At 39.9% G+C, this 21149-nt stretch overlaps 1 protein-coding gene across 2 annotated transcripts in view; it reads right to left on the reverse strand.

Moving 5' to 3' along the window:
* Con (leucine rich repeat protein connectin) overlaps positions 1-21149 on the reverse strand; it is a 358673-nt gene that overhangs the window by 243764 nt on the left and 93760 nt on the right. Inside the window, exon 2 of one of the 2 annotated variants that reach the window (XM_031987854.2) lies at positions 10431-10485. The exons of the other annotated variant lie outside the window; for it this stretch is intronic. The gene's annotated coding sequence lies outside the window, so the exon portion shown is untranslated. The remainder of the gene's footprint in view (positions 1-10430; positions 10486-21149) is intronic. 2 annotated transcript variants of the gene reach the window in all.

Below are 21149 nucleotides of genomic sequence, written 5' to 3' on the forward strand. Positions count from 1 at the left end.
AAGCCAGTGGTTGGGGCGAGGAATGGTACGACGAAATTTCGTTAGGCCAATCGGAGCGTGAAACCGTTCCCTGGCTAACCCTCCGTCAAAATGGCCCCTACCACCGGAGCAAAGATGGCGAACCCCCGAGACGTCTGGCTAATTTTTGCGAAAATTACGCGCAGACCCGGCCCACCATCCCCCAGTTTCCACCGGGAGACCGAGGGGTCGCGCGCCATCTTGCCATTCTTTAATTGAAGGGCTTCGGTTCCGGTGGGTTTGTCGCTTCTCTTGATTTTCTTTCGGATTATCGCCGGGGAGAATTCTTTTATCCTTTTAAGGCAATTTCGGGCACCTGAGTTATTTCATTGAAAATTTAAAAGTTTCTTGGCACCTGATATACCGATGTTCATAATTTCTTCCACAATGAATCTAAAAATTGAAGAAGACAGCTTGAATTTCATTGTTACCCTGTTATCAATACCAACTCAAGTAAGAATTACTCTTTTCATTTCATTTTCAACGTTAAAGCTACAAATCGTTGAAAACAACTCGAATTTCATCTGTACCCTTAGAAAAGACTAACTGAAGTAAAAGAACAGCTTTCATTTTTCAAAACAAACACAATAAAATCGAAATTCTCACAAAACAATCTCCGAAGATCTCAAAATCAATGTACGACAAATAATATTACATTTTCTATGCACGTTTCCTTGCAGTAAATCAGAAGCCACAGTCTCAACCGTTTGCAACCAATTGACCCCTAACTTCTCCGTCACCGGAAGAATCCGTCGCCGCCACCATTTTACGATCCATAACTAACAGGCGCGTAAGGCTGTCCATTCCAGTGGGAGATATACGGAACGATCTGCGAGCTGAAAATTATGGGACTCGGCTCGCATTCTATTTATTCGCGGGGCAATTACGACCTCAGGATCACGGGGGCGCGGGTCATCGGTGACACCTGTTCCCGTCGAGTAATTTCGGTGGACAGGTGGCGGACGTTGCGCGTCTCTTTTATAAACGGGCCAGGAGTGGGCGACGAAAGCGGTGGCAGTTGAATAGAGCCGCGACTCCTCCCACCTGTTCCGCCGGTCAACAAACTCGTCCCGTGGCGCAGAAGTCCCCTTGCTGCAGATTTCAACGCGGGACCACCATCGGAGGATTCACCTTTTGTGACACGTAACTATCTCTTCGGCAATGTTCAACCCTAATCGTACCACGTGTTTTTATAACGAATCATACCACGATGTAACTTTCAGTTACTTATAAGTATAAAAGGAATGATTAAAATGTTATTCTTTTTGTTTATAGGGTCCAAAGTTTAAAAGCCCTAAAAATCTTTTGGAAATAATCCAAAAATTTAAGTTACAAGTTCAAATGTGACTCAAAGTCACATCTTGGTCCGATTAGGATTAAAGAAGGTTTAAAATATTGAGATAAAACGTAATGAATATGTACTTCTACAGTTTGAATTCGTTGTTTTACTTCAGGATTGTAACAGCAACTTCCTCGCATAACTAAAGCGTGTTTATATACTGCAAACACTTCGTTGCGAAAAGGTTCATACTTTGCACTCGAAAGTTTTTCACTGGAAATATTCAACATTTTTCGATGAAGTACGGATGATATTTTATGTAAGTAACTAATGAAAAAACGTACTTTAATTTTGTTTTTAATTTGTTTTAATATTATTTAATTTCGAATAATTAAAACAAATTTTATTTGAAATTGGTTATAATTTTGCTATATGATTTTGGTATATCAACTCAAATGGTGAATGAGAGTCACCTTTCGACTGCAAAGGGTTAAAGTGTATTTCCTTGCATCCGCGAATTCCAGCCCCGGCCGTTCCTGCCGCGGAAACAGCGAGAGCCACTTACTTTCGGTAATACGGATCAACAAGTGGATCCCATGTAATTTTCATTCAACGTTCTATATTTTATTCAGCTGTTTGCTTCAGACGCAATAGTGGCTAAAAGAAGAGCTAAACGGGGAATTCGCGTGACTATTATTGTTATCGGGTCACGTGAACCAGACGAAATTTAGGGAAAACGAAGGAGTGACTGGGTAATAGTGGTAAAAGAAGTTTAATTGGAACTTCTGGATACTTTAACGGTTTTAAACGCGAGTAGTGCTTCTTGGTTGTTAGTGTACTCTGGGCTTTTGCGCGAATTTCAGGCTTTTAGAGGCTACTCGAGGAAATTAGGAATTACATAGAAAATTCCCGTTTATTAACAAGTTGTGTTACGTAAAGAAAGGTATTAATTCCGTGTTCACCTTGTTAAATCGCAAACTTCGTGACATTTCTAATAATATTATACCTACAGAGTAGATCGAGAACAATCGAATTGAAATGAAAATACACATCTGTCACATCACAAATTATACGTCTCACTTTTCGTTCCTTATTTTCAAAAGAAAGATTTGAAAATTATGTCTCATATCTTATCATTAATATTCAAGTATTTGTACTTCTATACTGTTGAATAGAAAATGATTCGATTCACCGCGACCGGCGGTATATGAAGACTGACAGTTTAACCTTTAAATGTGGAAGTTTCAAAATTAGCGATCGATGTTGACTATTCTCATTTGTAACGACTTATGAAAATATTTGTTTTACTTATTTAAGTATCTCTATATAGCAATAAGACCAATTATACAGCGAAACTTCACTGGATTTAAAATTCACGATATTTTATACAGAGATCTGCACGTCTATACTAAAAAGTTAACCCTTTGCACTTGACAATATCTTGCATTATGAACGTCCATTATTTTCCTGGCGAAATATTAACAATATTATTTGGAACTTACATAAAGAAACATCTTGTGTAAGTTAAAGGACAGAATTGTTTTACTTCTATGCTTCATATGTTGATGATTTATTCAATCTTTAATGTTGAATTTCTAATTTTATAATCTTGTTGTGTTCAATGAAATGACGACTGAGAGTCGCCTTTTGATTGCAAAGGGTTAACTCTTCCCATACGATTTAATCGTAAAAAATTGTGCATGATAGAAACATTTCATTTTTGTTAAAAAAAAAAACAGAATGTTTCATTTTATCATTCACAAATTTTCTTAACTAAACGAATATTAATTAAAAGTAATCTATCAAGGTACTACTAAATACTATACCAATTTATTCTCGATTAGAATCTGTACAAATTTTGCATGTAAAAACATGTTACCTGTAACTTTAGTTGCACAACGAGTGTAGCTCGTCACTACACGGCTTGGCACGAAAAATTAATAGCGAGCTGTACTCGTTTTACTGCAAGGGGTTAATATAGTTCACACTAGATAACAGGCCTCTCAATCTGTATCTCAATTTCTCTGGTAACCACAGATCGATCACGAGAAAATACCCATAATTATTATTCACGAGTTAGTGCACGCTGGATGAAAAGAAATTCGGAGAGAAGCTTTGATACTCTTTTCACGGCGAAGTTCGGGGTTCCGGGGCCACCCCCGTGAACAACAGTTGGCCCGGCGGGCATCCACGGGGGCTGAATCGCGCGGCAAGCAATCCTGCCGGCCGAGCAAACACTCGAGCGCACTCCGGAATCCATTAATAAGACGCTCGGATACGCAGAGTGCGTGCAAAATGAGAGGAGCACCAGCGTGGCTGGAGAATAGCGGCCGGGAATACCGGGGACGCAGGTGAATCACTATTTGCAGACTCATTGCGAACCGCCTTTATATCGACCTCGGCCACCAGACCGTGTAAGAGGAACCCTAAGAGTTCGGTATTACAGCGGCCGCTTCGAAACGTCGAGAAGAATCGGGAAGAATAAATCGAAGGTTCTCCTTTTATTTCTTCGTCGAAATTTTCACTTTATTCCTCTCAACGCAGGGATTGTTGAATCTGCAGTTGAATTATCATAGAAAGTCGAAATAATTTTCTAAATGGAAGGGAAATTGAGTTGAGATTTTTCAAAACGATGGTTTTTTTAATAATGTTGCGTTTCATAAACCAGCGACATTTTGAGCGTCCGATACACTACCAAGGATATTAATTTTTGAATTTATGTGGTAGGGAACAGGAATATGAAAAATGGAATTAACGGAATTAACGAAAAATGTGGGAAATTTTTGAAATGTGAAAAATTTTGAAAATAGAGAAAATGAGGATGATATGGATAATATGGAAGATATGTGAAACATGTAAAATGCGGGAAATCTGGAAAATATAGAAAATAATGCGTTAGAATACTATTTATTTAAACTCTGAATGTAATTTACAAATACGGTTCCGATATCTGCGACCCTAATGGAGCTAAAGATGCTTCGAAGACGTACCAAGTGAGTTTAAACAGAGAACGGAGCTTGATTCGTCGCTGTGGAGCCTGATTCACCCATGGAAACGTTGCGCATTCGTGCAAGTACCGTAGAAATGTTTCTTCGAGTACTTTGGAAACTCGGCGCGGGAGTTTCTCCGCATCGTCGAGAATTAGAAGGTTAGTTTTATGTTCGCCGAATGCGAACACGAACTACGAGTTGTTTCAGAACGATACGTTTGTAAAGTTCAGCTGTATGTTAGCGTTACACGTTACTTGATAACATTCCATCCTCGTGCACAGCTATTTTTCATTGTTGATTAATGTTCACACGCCGCGAGACACTACGTTGGATCCGTTCATCCCTCAGAGTCTCCATCTTGCAAATGCGCCCGTCCAATATATGTTTAACTTCATATTTCAGAAAAATGCTCCGCGAGATTTTCTTTTCTACGGGAACAAGCCGCCGGCAAGCCAACTGGCGGTTGCTGAGGAACACGCTAAGGTGCTGTGGGTTTTCGAAATGTCGAAGCTGGAGTTGCAAGATGGATCGCGAAGAAGCGTTCTTTATTGTTCGAAGAAATGAATTATTAGATATAGTATTGTTAAAAAGGTTTGAAACTGGATACAGTATTGTTAAAAAAGTTTGAAACTAGATATAGTATTGTTAAAAAGGTTTGAAACTAGATATACTAATGTTAAAAAGGTTTGAAACTAGATGTTTCTTATTTTTTAATTACTATTCGATGGGAAAAGCTTTAGTTAATATAAATTTGAAATAATAATGTAAAGGTTACGATTGATGAAATTATATGGGTATCTGTTGCTAGAACAATTAAAAATAAGACGTTTCTTATTTCTTAATTAATTCTCGACGAGGAAAGGTTTAGTTACTATAAATTTCAAATAATAATTCAGGAAATATAAAAAAAGATGCTCTTATTTTATTTTAAATTCATGAACTTATTGATTCCGTTAATATTAGAATACTAGAATATTAAAATATCTCTTTCCCCATAAAGAATCCCGAATATTTGATTAAATAACCAACCCTCGAGTCACCCCGCATCAACTGCATAAAGAACTTCCTTCTCATTGAACCGTGAAAATGAAAATTCTCTGAGTCAGCAACATTGTTAACCGCAGTTGCCTAGAAGGCAAACAATCTACAAGACGCTGCAGACAATATCCGTACACTCGAGGGAACAAAACCGCGTTGTCTAACAAAAGACTTGTAAAACATAAAATTTGAAAACATGCTGTAAAAAGTGTTTATTTCACGGTACATCTTCGTTATAACTATGCTCCGTTTTAACTAAAATACGAAAACCATGGAACGTACTCAAAAATGTGAAAATATAAAAATGTATAAGAGGCCTTATCAAAAACATAAAAATATCTGCATAGGCGGAACGGTAACCACTCCCCAACTGCATTTTTCACAAAAATGTTACAGAATTCTCGACATAAAAAATGAGTGCACGGTGAGGTAACCCGATTATCCGAAAGAGGGCTAACGGAATTAACGAAAGATTCCCGAGAATCCGTTGTAGTGGTAAAAAACTAGAGCAGAAAAAGGAAAGGAAAAAAAGGAGAGAGAAAAAGAAAGGAAAGGGAATTCGCGAAGAAGCTGCGCGCCGGATATTCCATTCCGTCGTCCCAGCTTTCGGAGAAACTTACCCTTCGAGATGCCCTCGAAGCAAACGCGACGTTCAGCGCCGCTGGGGTCGGCCCCGCTCGCCGATTAAAGCCACTTCGTTATTTTTCTTCCGGATGAAAAGAAGTTCTGAGGCGAAATGTTGTTTTAACGAGCCAATGGGACATCCTAATTCCGCACCGCGGTTCTTTGAATAATTAAAAACGGAAACGACGTCGTCGTCGTCGGTGTTCATACTTTCGAGGGAGAATGTCCGCGGCGGCGAAACGCACGAGGATCCTCGGCTCCACTCGCGGGGAAAATTCCTTTTGGTTCCGAGGAGCTGGTTTTCTTACTAAGAAGAATTCATTTTACGCGCGTAAGTTGCCCGAGCTGTTCCGAAAACCGCTGTCCGTAATATTCTGGGGCCGCGTGCACACACGGACCGAGCGGTCGCAATGGAATTACAGTGAAATTTTAATGCCGGAATTTACAGGTTTCCGTGTGGGTTTCCGAGTTCCTAGCTTTGCTAGCCAACGCCGCGAGGTTTTTTTTAATTCAATGGACCGCGCCTGGTTTATCTCTGTTAGGACAACTTCTCGTTTTACTGCGGGACTCCTGCGTCTTAGATGTCTCGGGTTACGTGTAATATTCAGGATTTTGCGAGTACACCGTGGCGATTGCATTACTTCGCGCAGTATACTTTGTATAGTGGAGTTGTTGTGGCATTAAGTCGACTGTTTATTTGATTTCATTTTAACGGAGGCTTCGGTTAACGAGTGTTTGGAATTTGAGGGATGTTAGCTCTTTCATTTATAATGATAGAAATAATGGCAATGAGTGGTAATTATGATAAAAATAGTAATATAGTAATATTACAATATTACATTACATAATAGTAATATAGTAATAATACAGTTATGGTATAGTAATACATTATAAAAGTAAGTTATAGTCTTCGCTATTATCAGCTTTACTATTATCCTACAATGAATGAGACTTATGGTGAAGACTTTAAACATGATTCAACAAATATATATATATATATTATTCAGTTCATTCGAATTCAAAGTACATATTATTCCTCTGTAATCAATTATACTTGAAAGGAAATATATAACATATGCTTAGAAATTTTCTCTTTTTTCAATAAATTAATATTGACAAAATAACCGTATCGATCGGAGTTGAAAGAGAAATCATAGGCTAAGGGGTTAAGAATAATTAATACTATAGTTATCACTAATAATTCTAATTATTCTTCTTCTTATTAGTAATTCCAGTAATTATCGTTACTATTAATATCGCCAAATGACGAAAAAAAGGAAAATAGCAGCGTTAACGCTGAGAAATCGGAGTTAATGCCCACTCGAACGAGTCTGATAAGCATTCGGAACAAAGCGGGAAAATCCCCCATGAGGAACGAGGCCGGCCGAAGAAAATGGAGGAGCAAGTTCGCCATCGATAATCCTACTTCTCTTCCGCATAAGTAGACGCAGCCATCGAGCCTTACTTGTTGTTCTAGCTTGCATCTGGAGAGCATCCAATCTCGGATCTCTCGAATATCAATTGTCTCTTTCGCTGAAGCGTACCATCTGGATCCCTTTAATAGCACTTGAAACACCGTGGATTGTTTGTTCGACGGGCGTCCGACTTGAGCGATATGCGCGAGAACATGACTTATCGTATTTAGATTCCTGAAACGGTGCTCCACGGTGTCTCGGCACCCGGCGTCGAACAATATCCGACGTCACTGAACGAGGAAACTTCCCCTCGCACTTTGAACCCCCGAAACTTTTTCGATTGTCCAGACGCTTCGAGAGCCTCCGGTTTCTTCGACATCTCGAACTATTTACATTTTCGAGGACCCATGGATTCTTTTCAGCTTGAAGACTCTGGAGAATTCTTCGAATTCCCGACAGAGCTAGAGCGTTATAAGTGTTTCGAATAAACATTTTACTAAGGTAATCAGCTGTACGAATTACTGTTACTCCTCGAGGTAAATTCGACAAGTTTTCTTAGTAACATCATCCAACGGACTTAATTCTGTTGGATCTATGAGATATAAGACCAGTGAGATCTAATGAGATCTTTCCTGCATTATGAACTCAATTAATTTGTTATAAATCTATATCTCTATAGACGCTAACGATTCTTCAAAGGATCGATACGAAACTCCATTTAAAAACGCATTCTTTGCAGCAAAATCGATAAGCAGACTACGATATACAAATGAAGATTTCTTAATATTCGTATAAGTAGCGAACATTATTATTTATAGATTTTCACATCGATCGACAATGGATTCCTCAAACCGAGAAGCGAATAACCTGCTAAGTGGACAGTTATTAAGATGAACGCCGAGGATCGGATTATTCGTCGAATTCTCGGAAAGCCTGGCCAACCGAACGGCATCGCGCGGGCGATCCTAGAAATTCAACTTTCAACTCAATTTCCCCGAAGTGTTGTTCCGTTTCCGCGGGGAACTTCCGTAGTCATTACTGACGGGACCGACGACTTCAGCAGGAACTGAACCATGACGCGATGCCCGTCCCCTTCAGCGAACCTCTGCGTTATTGCCGACAGATAAAACTGGTCCGAAATCTAAGACCGTGAACAATTCCCTGACGCCGATCTACTGCGAAAGCACTGGAACTTCCTGCGGAGCACCGTACCTATTGTTACTACCTGTCCTGTCTTTTTTGTAACACCGTTGGGTTCACGACGAATCCATTAGCCTAGTTTTTCAATACTCTTTTCCCTTTTCCTTTCGTCTGTTTTGGTGAGTTGTGATAGTTTTATAATAAATTATTAATAGTATGAATGGCATTAGTAATATTAATAGTATTAATAGTATCAATGGTATCAATAGTATTAATAATATTAATAGTATCGATAGTATTAATAGTTTTAATAATATTAATAGTACACCAACGACCTCAGTAGCATCAATATTATTTACAACTAATGCCATTACTAGTATCAATAGCAATTATACAATTAATTACCAATAATATTACAGCACTTATCACTAGATATCACAATATTTCAAACGCAGACACACCTTAAAAAATTACGAAAAAGACATTTCAATTCTCAATTAAAAACAATCACACTTCCCCCATCAACCACTAAATATCAACAATCAACGAACCTAAACAACAAGCATACCAATATACACCCAGAACCCAAAATAATTAGAACAAATCCATGATATTTCACCTCAATCTCGGCAGGAAGCAATAATCGTTAGCAGAAAGACGAAGGATCCCGTGGCTGCATTCGGGGCTCCAGAATGCATCAAAGAATTCGCCCGAGTTCGTCTCTCAGAGAAAGGAGTCGAATAGTTCGTCAAACGGGACGCGACGCGACGAGCACCAGCACCCTCCTGCAGCGAACTATGTCGCCAAAAATGCGTTCGAGACGTCTGCCGCGAAAATTCGATCGCGCTCGCCGCGTGTTCTTCATTGTTCGCGAAAGTTATTTCCGTGCATGCGGTGCGCCGGTTTCTCGATCGCTGTTTGCTCGGCGCCGGACGGATGTCTTGGCAACTGCTTACGGGCATAAATTCGCGGCGGGCACCGACGCACGCCAACGAAAATAATCCGAACGGCGCAGCGTCAACCCCGCTTGGCTGGAACGGTCCCGGGTGTCCCGGCTGCCGCCAGGTGTGTCGCGTCCCCGCGATACGCTGCGCTGCCTTTTCGTTTATACGCTACTCGATAGTCGTCAGATGTTCGTTCGAGAGTACGAACCGTGACGGGTCGCGTTTCAATCGGATTAAAATTTAACAGACATTCGAGCTGTTAAGAAGTTGCTAAACATCGAAGGTGGTAGCTTACTGGGGTGGAAAATGCTTGTACAGAAATATTTGTCATATATATATATATGAATATTATATAAGAATTGAAAAGTAGTTCGTTTAGAAAAATTGATTGCTTTGCTTCTAGGCTTGATCTATATTGAGTTCTTGCAGAGAATGCTTACAAAGAACTGCTTTTAGTCATTTATATATTTGAAATTAGAATTGAATTGAATTTATGCCTTCCAAATCGATATTAGAAAGTTACTTGCAATTAATTTAGTGAAAGTCAGTAGTTCTATCCTTCCAGACTTGACGCCCCCAAAAGTTTACCCGCGATACCCTCGACAAAATTACGAATTTATACTGTTCTAATGTTGGACGGATAAAATGGTAACTACAGAATCTCGCCAGAACCAGACATACCTCCTGAAAGGTTCAGCGAGGCAGTAAATATGACACCGCTTTCAAATTTACTCATAAGAAGTAATTACGTTTCCAGACATGAGTTTCAAAATACCCACTACGGTGGACGCTCGCGTATGCAGTTCACGTTCATGTACCAATTTCCATTCAGCACTATAAACATCTAATTACTATCTACAAACATGAAATGTCACCAGGTACTCTCATATTTCATAACACCTAAAAATCAACAATTATTCCACAAAATCTACACACCGTTGTTTGTTCCGTATAATAATTTCGCTTGATTCAATATACTCACACGAGCCGAACACGTCGCCGTTCTAACTGCCAGTAAAGCGAAGCCCGAGACTTACCTGCAAACAAAGAGAGCTCCGATTAGCGGGTAAACGTGAAACAGCGGGATTCCTGAATAAAGCGCGGCGCACGGCAATCGTAAAATACAAATAAAGTGGGGGGCGCGGAAGCGTTACATTGGAAACCGCCCCCGCGCGGCGTGCGGGTCGGTTGTATAATGACTTTCGAGCCGTATTCCGTGCAAGCCAATATTTGTACGTGCTCCACTCGGCGAGGGTAATTAATAACCGGTACGAAGACAAATACACGAAACGCGTGACAAATGAGTCGCCGCGCGAACCGCCGCCCCCCCCCGATCCCTTCCATCACTGCAGACCAAATGGACCTTGATATTCGGTTTTTACGAGCCCCGGTTTTCGTCCAGTTGCGTGCCGCCACCCACGTGATACAGTCTACTTTTTTCAGAAGAACGAACTCCAAGCTCACCGACTCGCATTTAATTAGCGAGCGCGAGCGATTATTCTGCAATGCTTGCGACGCTGGCCCAGATTTTCAATGATCCCCTAGAAGAACTCTGCAATGGCAAAAAGCAACTCTGTAATTAATGGGATTCTTTGGGTAATGATGTTTCTCAACGACGGATATGATGGATGAAATTATGGAAATTGAGATACGTTTGTTGGGAAATTACGGTGGTAACTGAAATAAAGGGTTGATTTGTTATTTTAGTGTTTTATTAAAGAAAGAAGATTTAGGTTTATAGTCACGAATTCTATGTCTTTCAGTCTTCTTTATCGCTGGAAATGCCAGATGAATTAAAACAGCCCATTAAGGATTTCTTCGTTTACAAGTTTTACAACGATAGGACTGCTTGCCTATGAAATTATTTAAAACATTTATTTACTTATGTTCGGTCTTTTAATTTATATAAGAAAACGCGAACAACTCAGTTTGACTACTCGATAGCTTCAGTGATGATATCTTCAAACTGCAAATTTTATTATGCAATGCATATTGCAACTTATCCTGAAATTCAGTGCAATGAATATATTCTTAAAGCCCATTTACATTTACATTCAATTTAAAACTTCACTCGAGTAAAACCATTAATTGATTAAAGTATCTTCTACCGTAAGATAATTTGTATGAAATTATTATTGCAAATCAGCCCATAAAGAGGTCCGTTTACATAAAGATTTCCAGTTCAGTTACGAAGTAGGGGCAATTGGTAAGTGACGAAGGGGTATTATTAACGATGATATACCCTGCGTCTTTCTCTTTGAAAAATGAACGGCTATAACACGCGGAAGAATGGTGGGAGGGCCCAATGAAATTCGAGCGGCGGCGTACCGGTTATCGCGCACGGAAAATACTTTATCGAGTAACAGACTGGATATACGTATCAATTGCAGCCGGGGCCACGACAATTTGCATCCGCGATGAGATTCAAATGGCGAGCCAGCGCAAACACGCTGCAACCCGAGCCTGTGTAACTATTATATTATAATACTTCGTGTACACTGTGCTCGATCTGGGTTGCGGCGTGATTAATGTAACCTAATGACGGACCTTCCTGAAACCCGTGTTTGCTTTCAGGGATGTGCGAAGAATATTTTATTCGAGCGTGTCATTAAAACGACGATAACTGGCCTCGCCAATTGTTCGGAAACATGTAATAAGAATAAACGATCTCGTTAGATCGACGATGTAATCGTAACACACGCAAATCGAAAATTAGGGAGCCCCGTCGTACATGAAATTATACAATGCAATACTGTGTAATATAATGATTACAAACTAATTGAAAATGTGCTGTATTGGTCAATTTTATAATAAATATATCATTGGAAATTATTTATTTTGAATGAAATAAAATATTATAGTCTATTATACGGTAATTGCACTCGACTAATTCAAAATGTGCTTCATCATTCAATTTTGTATTATATTATTGAAAATTGTTCTGTTTGAATGCAATCAAATATTACAGTCCGTAATATAACAATTGCATGCGAATAAACGAAATTGTATTTTAATATGTAATATTACACTGTATTATTGAAAGCTTTTACTCATTTTGCATTCGATGAAATATTTCAAGCGTTTTATGGTCTAATAATTATATATGACTAATTGAAAATGTACTTTAAAATATAATACCATGTTATATTTACGAAAGGTATCGTTCATTTGAGAATCGATAAAACATTAACGCATTCCACCAACCGGAAAAATGCTCCACCTTCTTGTCCGCTAATTAAAAATTTCAATCGTCGGGTTACTGCTCGCATTTTCGTCGTAACTTTGTTAATAAAGCTTCAACACATTAACGTCGGCGTGTAGCACCGGTGATTCACGCTCAGCTGTCGCATCAGACTATATGTATCATCGAATATGTAATTCGTTAAATTAGCTTTGTATATTTGAAAATTAATTTACTTATTAATAATTCAAAGAATCTTAAGGATTTCTTCCTTAGATTGGCAAAACCGTAAATTGCATCGACGTCAACATTTTGACACTACGCTGTACAGTATCACCACGTCGATGTCATACATAGCAAAGAAAAAGTATTAATTGTAAGATACATCAATTGTAATAAAAAAAATTTACACTAATTTACATGCGTCGTCGAAAATTACCAATCAAATAACACGATTAAGAGGTAATGAGATTCTTATGTTTCATGAAGATCTATTAATATATAGAACAAATGTTTGTCGCATGTGCTAACCTTGATCAAGCCCTAGGGTCTTTTTTAACCCAAATCGAGATTAATTTTTACCATGATTTTGTTTTTAGAGGCGAATGAATGTTAACGTTTTAACTGGGAATGACGAGTTAACACTTCATCCAAGTTAAGCTTCATTTCACAATAACTCTTCGATTTTGTGTTAAACAATCGTGCTCCATCAAACCTCAATGTCCATGCCAATACGGATCACGCAATATGGAAGTCTATAATTACCCACTGTTCACTGTATCAATCGAACTCGTCCGGAGTCGTTCGAAAAATACTCAGCTAAAAGATTAATCAAATTCAACAACGAAAGATCGAAGCGTATCGGGCGAAATTTCGCAAAGCCCCGATTAGTCGTGGCAGTCGAAGCCTCGTTACCCGTCGAACGAATGCAATACAGTTTCCGCAGCGGTGTCGCGTAACAATGAAGCAACCCGCTCTTACCGGAACATCGACCCATAAAGAAAGGGATCGATACCCACTCGTACGCGTGCACGCGCAGATAATTCACGCGGGAACATCGTAAAAACCGACACACAGCGATAAACGCCTTCTACGATAAACGGCCGGCGGAAATCACGGCTCCGAATTAAATAACATTTCCTTTTTTCCCCGAAAAGTCCGAAATCTGGATCTCCGTCTGCGTTGTCCGCGGCACGCAGAAATCGGGCCGCATTGTGTTTACCAGTGAGTAATTTATCGAAGCATTAAGTCTCGAATAAAAAGTTCCCGAAAGCATTAGTCGCATCGAGACCATTATTCTCGGTAAAATATGGCCGCTATTATCCGCGGTATTTTGCATTCCTTCTTCAGTCTATTCCCTTCGTTCCTTTCCAGCTCTCCGTCTCGCTCTTTCGCTGCTGTCCTCCTTTTCCATCGAGTAACTAATAGCGTCGTATATATTATGTTGCGTTGGAGGAGCCTGTAATGCTTTTTATTGCGGTCTTATGAAAAATTCAATCGGTCCACGGCCGCCTGGCCCCGTACAAAGGGAACGGTAATGACACGGAGCTGAAATTAAAAGCAACAAGCCGCGGGTACCGAGTCGCGCGCATAATTACCCGACGGAACGGAAATGACTGCCCCGTTGTTGGGGTACTTAGAACGAAGATCGATCGGGAACACGCCTGTAATCGGCTCCGGGGACAAGCCTCTTTTTACCCGGCATCCCGCAAGTCGCCCGCGAATCCATCACGGCCGCAAGGTCAGCTCGCGTTTCCGCGTCGTTCGCGCTCGTTGACCCCGGACGCGATGAGGTAATTGAATATTCAGGATCACCGCGCGGCTCGCGGCGCGACGAACGGCACACGGCCAGTGGCAACGAGCGATCGGGGAGGGAAATTGGATTTCAGGTGTCGAGTTTCGTCTAATCTTCGTTATTTATCTGAAAAGCTTCTTGCTTTACGAATTGCCGTGTCCTCGCCAAGTGGCTCATAGGTGTAGACGTTCATTAATTGATAGGATTGTGGAATATAATATTTTCCTGTGTTTGGTATGAGTTCTGATAAAGTTGCAACGATGATTTTATAGTTTTCACGGGTAGAATTCATGGCTGAGTACTTGGAAAAGCAAGAGAACTACCAAATCTTTCACTGACAGTAACATAAATATAAAAAGAATCGATTTGTGAAATACTGTCAAAACGGTTGTCACCATCGTTTACTTATAACGTCACTAAATTCAGTTGCAAGCTACAGGTTTTGAGAATTTTTGAATCAATTCTATAACTCTCAAAGACGTATTATAGAAGAAAAGTTTCTCTATGCTTGGAAAACGATTACCCAACACATAAGTGAATAACGGAACACCGAGTACAGATTTTCCACACCTTTAATCCTTATCGTGCCCCGCGATTAAAAGGAGGGCCGATAGGAGAGCGCCTCCCTGAAATTCGTGTCACCTAATTGTACAGACAGAACCCGAGTGGAGGCAGATAACGTTAATCCGGTCGACATCCGTGCCGGCAAGGTTGACGCGCTAATTAACTCGGCGCCGAGAATAAGTGTATAATTGCAGCGAAGCGCGGAAAGTTCCCGTTTCTTGGGAGAGTAGAAGGAACGTCGTGGGCCTCGGGATTTAACAAGTCCACGCCGCGCGTCGGCCCGCGACGAGCGGAGGCAGCTCATCGTTAAACTTCCGTAACAATTCCTAAAATGCCGGAAGTATCGAAGGAAAACGGAGAACCATTGGGTAATCCGCGCGTAAACTCGCCTGTAAACGAGTCGTTCGCGCGTCAATCTCGGGGATTTACAGAAAATGCTACAGCAAGTGTCTTTACACGACGGCGGGGCGATCGCGGGTTTTATTGAGTCTAGCGTTCAACGAATAAAAACGGAGATGACACCGAGTTTACAAGTTCCCTACCCTGTCTTGGGAGAACCGGGTACACCGCTGGATTCTTAAATTAGGAATTTTAATAGGTTCTGCAAATGTTGTACCGGGCAGCTTATACATTTCAATTTTACAAAATGATAATACTGAGTCTTGATCATTTTCATTTGTAGCATATAATACATTGATCTATAAAGTAGACTTGTGAAGCTTATCGAGGGTATAGAAGGATTATAAATAAATTCTTAGAAATTTGAATAATTATTAGGCAGTTATACACGGAGCAAATTAATTTAACCTTTAATAAGATAATCCTCGACTATAACACTGTTCGTTCATAGAATATCATATATCGATCTACGAGACAGACAAGTACAGCTCATCGAGAGTATCACTGAATTCTTAAAAAACTCCTGAAAAATCAAGTATTAGGTTGGTGCGTATGAAATGTCGGATTTCTAAGTGAATGTATAAAATCGTATATCTTTTTTCAAAAACTGTTTATTTAATTAAAATATGCTCCATTTGCTTCAATACACTTTTTCCAACGAGATTTTAATACACAAATGCCTATCTCAAAGAAATTCTGATCTTTAGAATCAATAAACTCTGATATGAAATTTTTCAGACTGTCTTCATTTTCATACTGTTTAGCCCGTAAAAACTGTTCTAAATGTTTAAAAAACTGAAAGTCGGTTAGCGAAAGATCCGGTGACTAAGCTGGGTGCTGCAAAATTTCATATTTTAATTCATTTCATTTTGCAATTGTTTTGTACGACGTATGCGGTCGAGCGTTGTGGAGAAGAATTGGGCCATGCCGATTAACAAGTAATGAGCGTATAATTTTCAATTTTCATGCATTTCATCAATGTACTGACAGTACTTTTCGACTGTAATTATCTCCCCAGTTCGAAGGAATGAGTAGTGAATTACTCCAGTCACATTCCACCAAACTGTTATTAAAATTTTCCGTGAATGAAGTGATGGCTTTGGAGTATCAACACAAGCCTCACCCTGTTAAGCCACCGAGCACACCTTTTCCTATTGTCGTAAAGAACACATTTTTCGTCACAAGTAATAATCCGATCGAAAAATGGCACTCAATGAAATTGGGTTAGTAATGATGAGCATACGTTCAACCAATTCAACTTATTTCGCTCGGTTAGTTCGTGCGGTACCCACTTATCTATTTTTTTTACCTTGTCAATTTCAGAAAGGTGTCGCAATATTGTTGTATGGTCAACTTTCATTCTGGTAGCAAGTTCCCTTGTAGATACAGTTGGATTCGTTTCCACCAATGCTTTCAGAGCATCATTTTTCACAGACGTTTTGGGTCTTCCACGCGGTTCATTTTGTAGGGAAAAATCACCAGACCGAAAGTTTTCAAACCAACGCAACACTTTTCAATCGTTAACAGTATTCTCCCCAAACGCCTGGTTTATATTGCGTGCAGCTTTTGCAGCATTATTACCAAGTTTATTATCAATATAAAAAAATTACACGAATATCGATTGAATTTACATCGGTATAAAATTCAACATAAATAACAAAAGGGAATACTTTTGAGAAAATTTTGTTTGTTGAAATGTGACGCTGGCAATGGACAGTACGAGGTTATGCCAAAAACAAAAGCATAACAAAAACAGGGAGGCAATCGTTCACATGTAAAAAAAACCGACATTTCATATGCACCAACCTAATAATATAAAATTACGTTACCAGAATACGTTACGGTCTCTACAAGACGTTAACATTCGAATTCGACATTCTTCGTTCATAAAGTATGACACATACATCTGTCATAATGAAACTTTCAAAAGCGTATTAATTAAGATTTTATCAAATCCATCAGTGGTAATAACGCCGTCCAATTAAGAGACATTTAAATAGTAAATCTCGCGATCAGTCTAATTAATCGAGAACATCGAGACAGTCGAGACACGGAGATCGGGAGGTAGGGCTAATTAATCAGCAGCACGTTCCTCTCGTGTTTCCTCGGTTATTTCATGCATCCGAAAAAGCTTGGCGTGAGAAAAAAACACGCGGAAAAAGGGGAAAAAGAAGGTTCCGCGCCGAACCGTTTTCAATCGGGGCGTTCTTTGGACGAGTCCCGTTTGCCTCGCGTTATCTCGTGATGCGTTGCACCCGTCCGTCCGTCCGACCGACCGGCCGGCCGGCCGACCCGGTGGGAGGGTAATAGAGATTCACCGCGATCCCTTCTGCGAGAATTCGCCCGTGTTTCGTCGAGCACGCGTCTAATCGTCACGCCGGGAAATTACAACGAATTTTCCGGCCAGCCGTAATTTACGCCGCTCGAGTACACGACATTCCAACCCTTTATGGCGCGCGCCATCCATTGAATGTCAAATGAGAAGAGGTCACTCACCCGGAAACGTCCCCGATTTTCCGAGCGTTCCGCCCGGCGAGACATCTCCGGCCCGGACCGTTTCCGCTCCGAATTTTTCGGCTCCGTCGCCAACCCCCTTCGAATTTCTATATCTCCTTCCGCAGCCCTGGACTAACCTGACCGGCGGCGGAGACTTCAAAGTGGGTTCGGTGAACCGAGTTGCTTTTGTGTCGCGTAAGAGTCGGAAATTAACCTCGTTAGCATTTAATCTTGGGTAGATGTTATTTATGTGCTTCAAGCTCTTAACGTGTAAGTTCTTGTTTTGTGGAGATGTCATTTACAAAGAGCAACGCGAGTGTTAAACTTGGTTACGTTTGATTGTTAAGATAATATTGATATTACTGATATCAGTGATATTAGTGGTATTGTTGATATTATTTATATTCTTGATATTATTTACGAATTTCAAAGCGAATACCGAATGTAATCCCGTTCGATTGTGAAGACAACATCGAGAGCATTCGTTTTCTCCCGGCAGAAGCTTCTCATGCACATAAACAAAATACAATATTAATTTGAAGTAGTTACTCATCATGTTCACGTCTTCAAGATTGGTATCTATTCAAGATTCATTTCGAAAACTCATTTCGAAATCGTCTCCAATTCGATTTTATTCGGTTGCGTTCTCCTTCGTATCCGAAGAATTCATCTTCGAACAGAATTATCGATGACAATGTAATTTCGTCGAGTAACGGATGCCATGGGGAAATGAAAAACCGGCGAAACAAGGGGCGAAGGTTCGAGGCCGCGGTCTCGGCGCGGAGAACGCCGTGTCATGATTCTTTCACGCGTAATAGAAAAGAAAGGGGCGACGAAAAAATGGGTGGTGAGTTTAATGAGAACCAGCTTCCCGTACATATCTCACGGCTGTAACGATGCAAAGTGTGAACGAAAATGAAACAAGGAGGAAAAGAAGAAGAAGAAGAAGAAGAAGAAGGAGAAAAGAAGCAGACACGAATTTTTTTTTCTAACACGAAAGCCAGCGGTGAGAGTCTTCGCGTCCCAAAGCGACGAAAGTCGATCTAGATAATGGCCCGTGAAAATATCCAAGGAACGAATTTTTCCCGCCGGTTCGACGCTCGATGATGAATCGCACGGATAGATGCCCGTCGAGGAACAGACACGCCGCGCGATAAATTACACGCGGGATCGCGTCCACGATCGATCCATCGGTTCCGCGAACTCGTTTATCGGTTGCTAGCCGGCATAAACGTGTTTCCGATACCATTGAAATTAATAGAAATCGATGGGGATTCGTGCTTCTCCTTCGTTTCACTTCTTTAAATAAAAATACACGGAACTGCCTCTAAACTGTAACGGAAGAGGTTACATGCTACTATTATTTCACAAAGCTTCGAGTTTACTATTTCCTATTTTTGTGATTTTTATTGTTACTTTGATAATGAAAAGATAGTCGTTGCGCCAATAATACATATAATTTAAATGTAAAATGAATCACTTTACCAATTAATGCTCCTAATTAATTATTACATTTTCTGTTACAAGAATCCCTAATTTAATTCAACATCGACACTTGTGTATCACTGTCTACCAATAATTCGTTGTATTTTAATAGCAAAACACTGCACGACGTAATACTTCGTCATTCAATGTCCTAATGAAGTTGAGTCAACTTCAGGAGGACACGCGTCGTAATACAAAAATCCCGACCTAAATCTTATGAAAACAATACAAACACTCACAACCAGATATAATGATTTATCTACAGTTCCAGTGTTCTTCTACCATTGTACAGACAGCTAATGAGACTCCACGCCTAATTTCGAAACTAATTATTCGTCAAAAAGGTTCGTCTCCAAAAGATTAAAGCAGGGACTCGTAAGTCGAGGTTCTATTAAGCGTTCGCGTTAATTACCGCCGGCGGTATGGACGTGGCAGAAGCCGAATTCTTAACTTTTCTTGTTAATTCTGTTTACTCGTGCCGCGTGGTCGACTGCGACTAGTATTGATCTAGGGGCAGCGACGTGTCAACGGCGAACACGGGTTACGAAAGTTTCCGCCGAAAATTTCGCGGTCGATGCTTTGTAAATCCGTCATCTCTCGCGCCACGGCGAATCCAGTGAAAAATTCTCCTCGTTACGAAATATCCGCTGGAACGTTCCGGCCGGGCTGGTTACAGAAGTTCGCGGTTCCGATGTTTGGACAAAGTCTGAGACCAGGACGAACGAGCCAAAAAGTTCCCAGCACCGTAGCGCCAGGGCGATCGCGGCAAGACTTTTGTACGTGTTCGTCGATATTTATCGGCGAAATTATTTTTGAGAAAGTTTCACTGTGTACTCGACCGTTTTCGATAGAATTTCATCGGATCTATGACTCGCGATTCTAATTGAATTTCATCTGAACGGAGTTGAAGCGAATTTGGGATATCCTTGTGAAACGGTGTAAGACTCTGAGATAGAATTTTGCAAATTTTCGTTAGGAAATAATAAGAGATGTTAGAAGAAGTGATTGTTGAAGATTACAACAAATAAATTGTTGATTATTCTTAATAAATGTGAATTACAAAATTGGGAACAAAGGTAATTTTAACTCAAAGAAATTCATCATTCTTTGTTACTCCAACCCGAGTTAGGGTAAACAAATTTCACATTCTGCTATAATGCGCGTATATTGCATTTGCAGTACCAGCGGCGTGGAAAGTGGAGATTACATTAAACCTGATGATAAATTTTCATCTAAATAACTGCGAGCGCAGTTACATTTCGCGATTTTTTCATGGATAAAATTACACGTGATTATGCGGCCGAAAATTTCATTGAAAAATATTTGAAAATGATGGCGGCGCAGCAAATTAAACAAAATATAATTTCATCAAATCGTGTTTACCAAACAAGAACTTCTACAGATTTCTCTTTAATAATATGGATCATTTTCTCTAATTTTTATATTCGTAACACAATTCATAGAAATTTCAATAAGACCAAAATATTCATAAACAGTCAATACATAATTTGACCAATCCGATTTGAGCCAATAGTGAATATTATTTAAACAAAACCTTATTAAACAACAAAAACAACTAAATAATCAATCGTCATTCAGTACTTGTTTTTCAAATTATTCGTTATTTTTCATTCGGATTTCTTTTTCTCAATATCATCTACACTTCTCGTATTACCATACTAAACGTTACACAAGAATTCTCCAAAACAACAAACACAGAAACGACAAATAAATTCAATGCACTCATTACCACTGAACAACGAATACCTTAATTATTCATC

This window comes from Nomia melanderi, chromosome 3, assembly GCF_051020985.1.
Source record: "Nomia melanderi isolate GNS246 chromosome 3, iyNomMela1, whole genome shotgun sequence".
Taxonomy (NCBI): Eukaryota; Metazoa; Arthropoda; class Insecta; order Hymenoptera; family Halictidae; genus Nomia; species Nomia melanderi.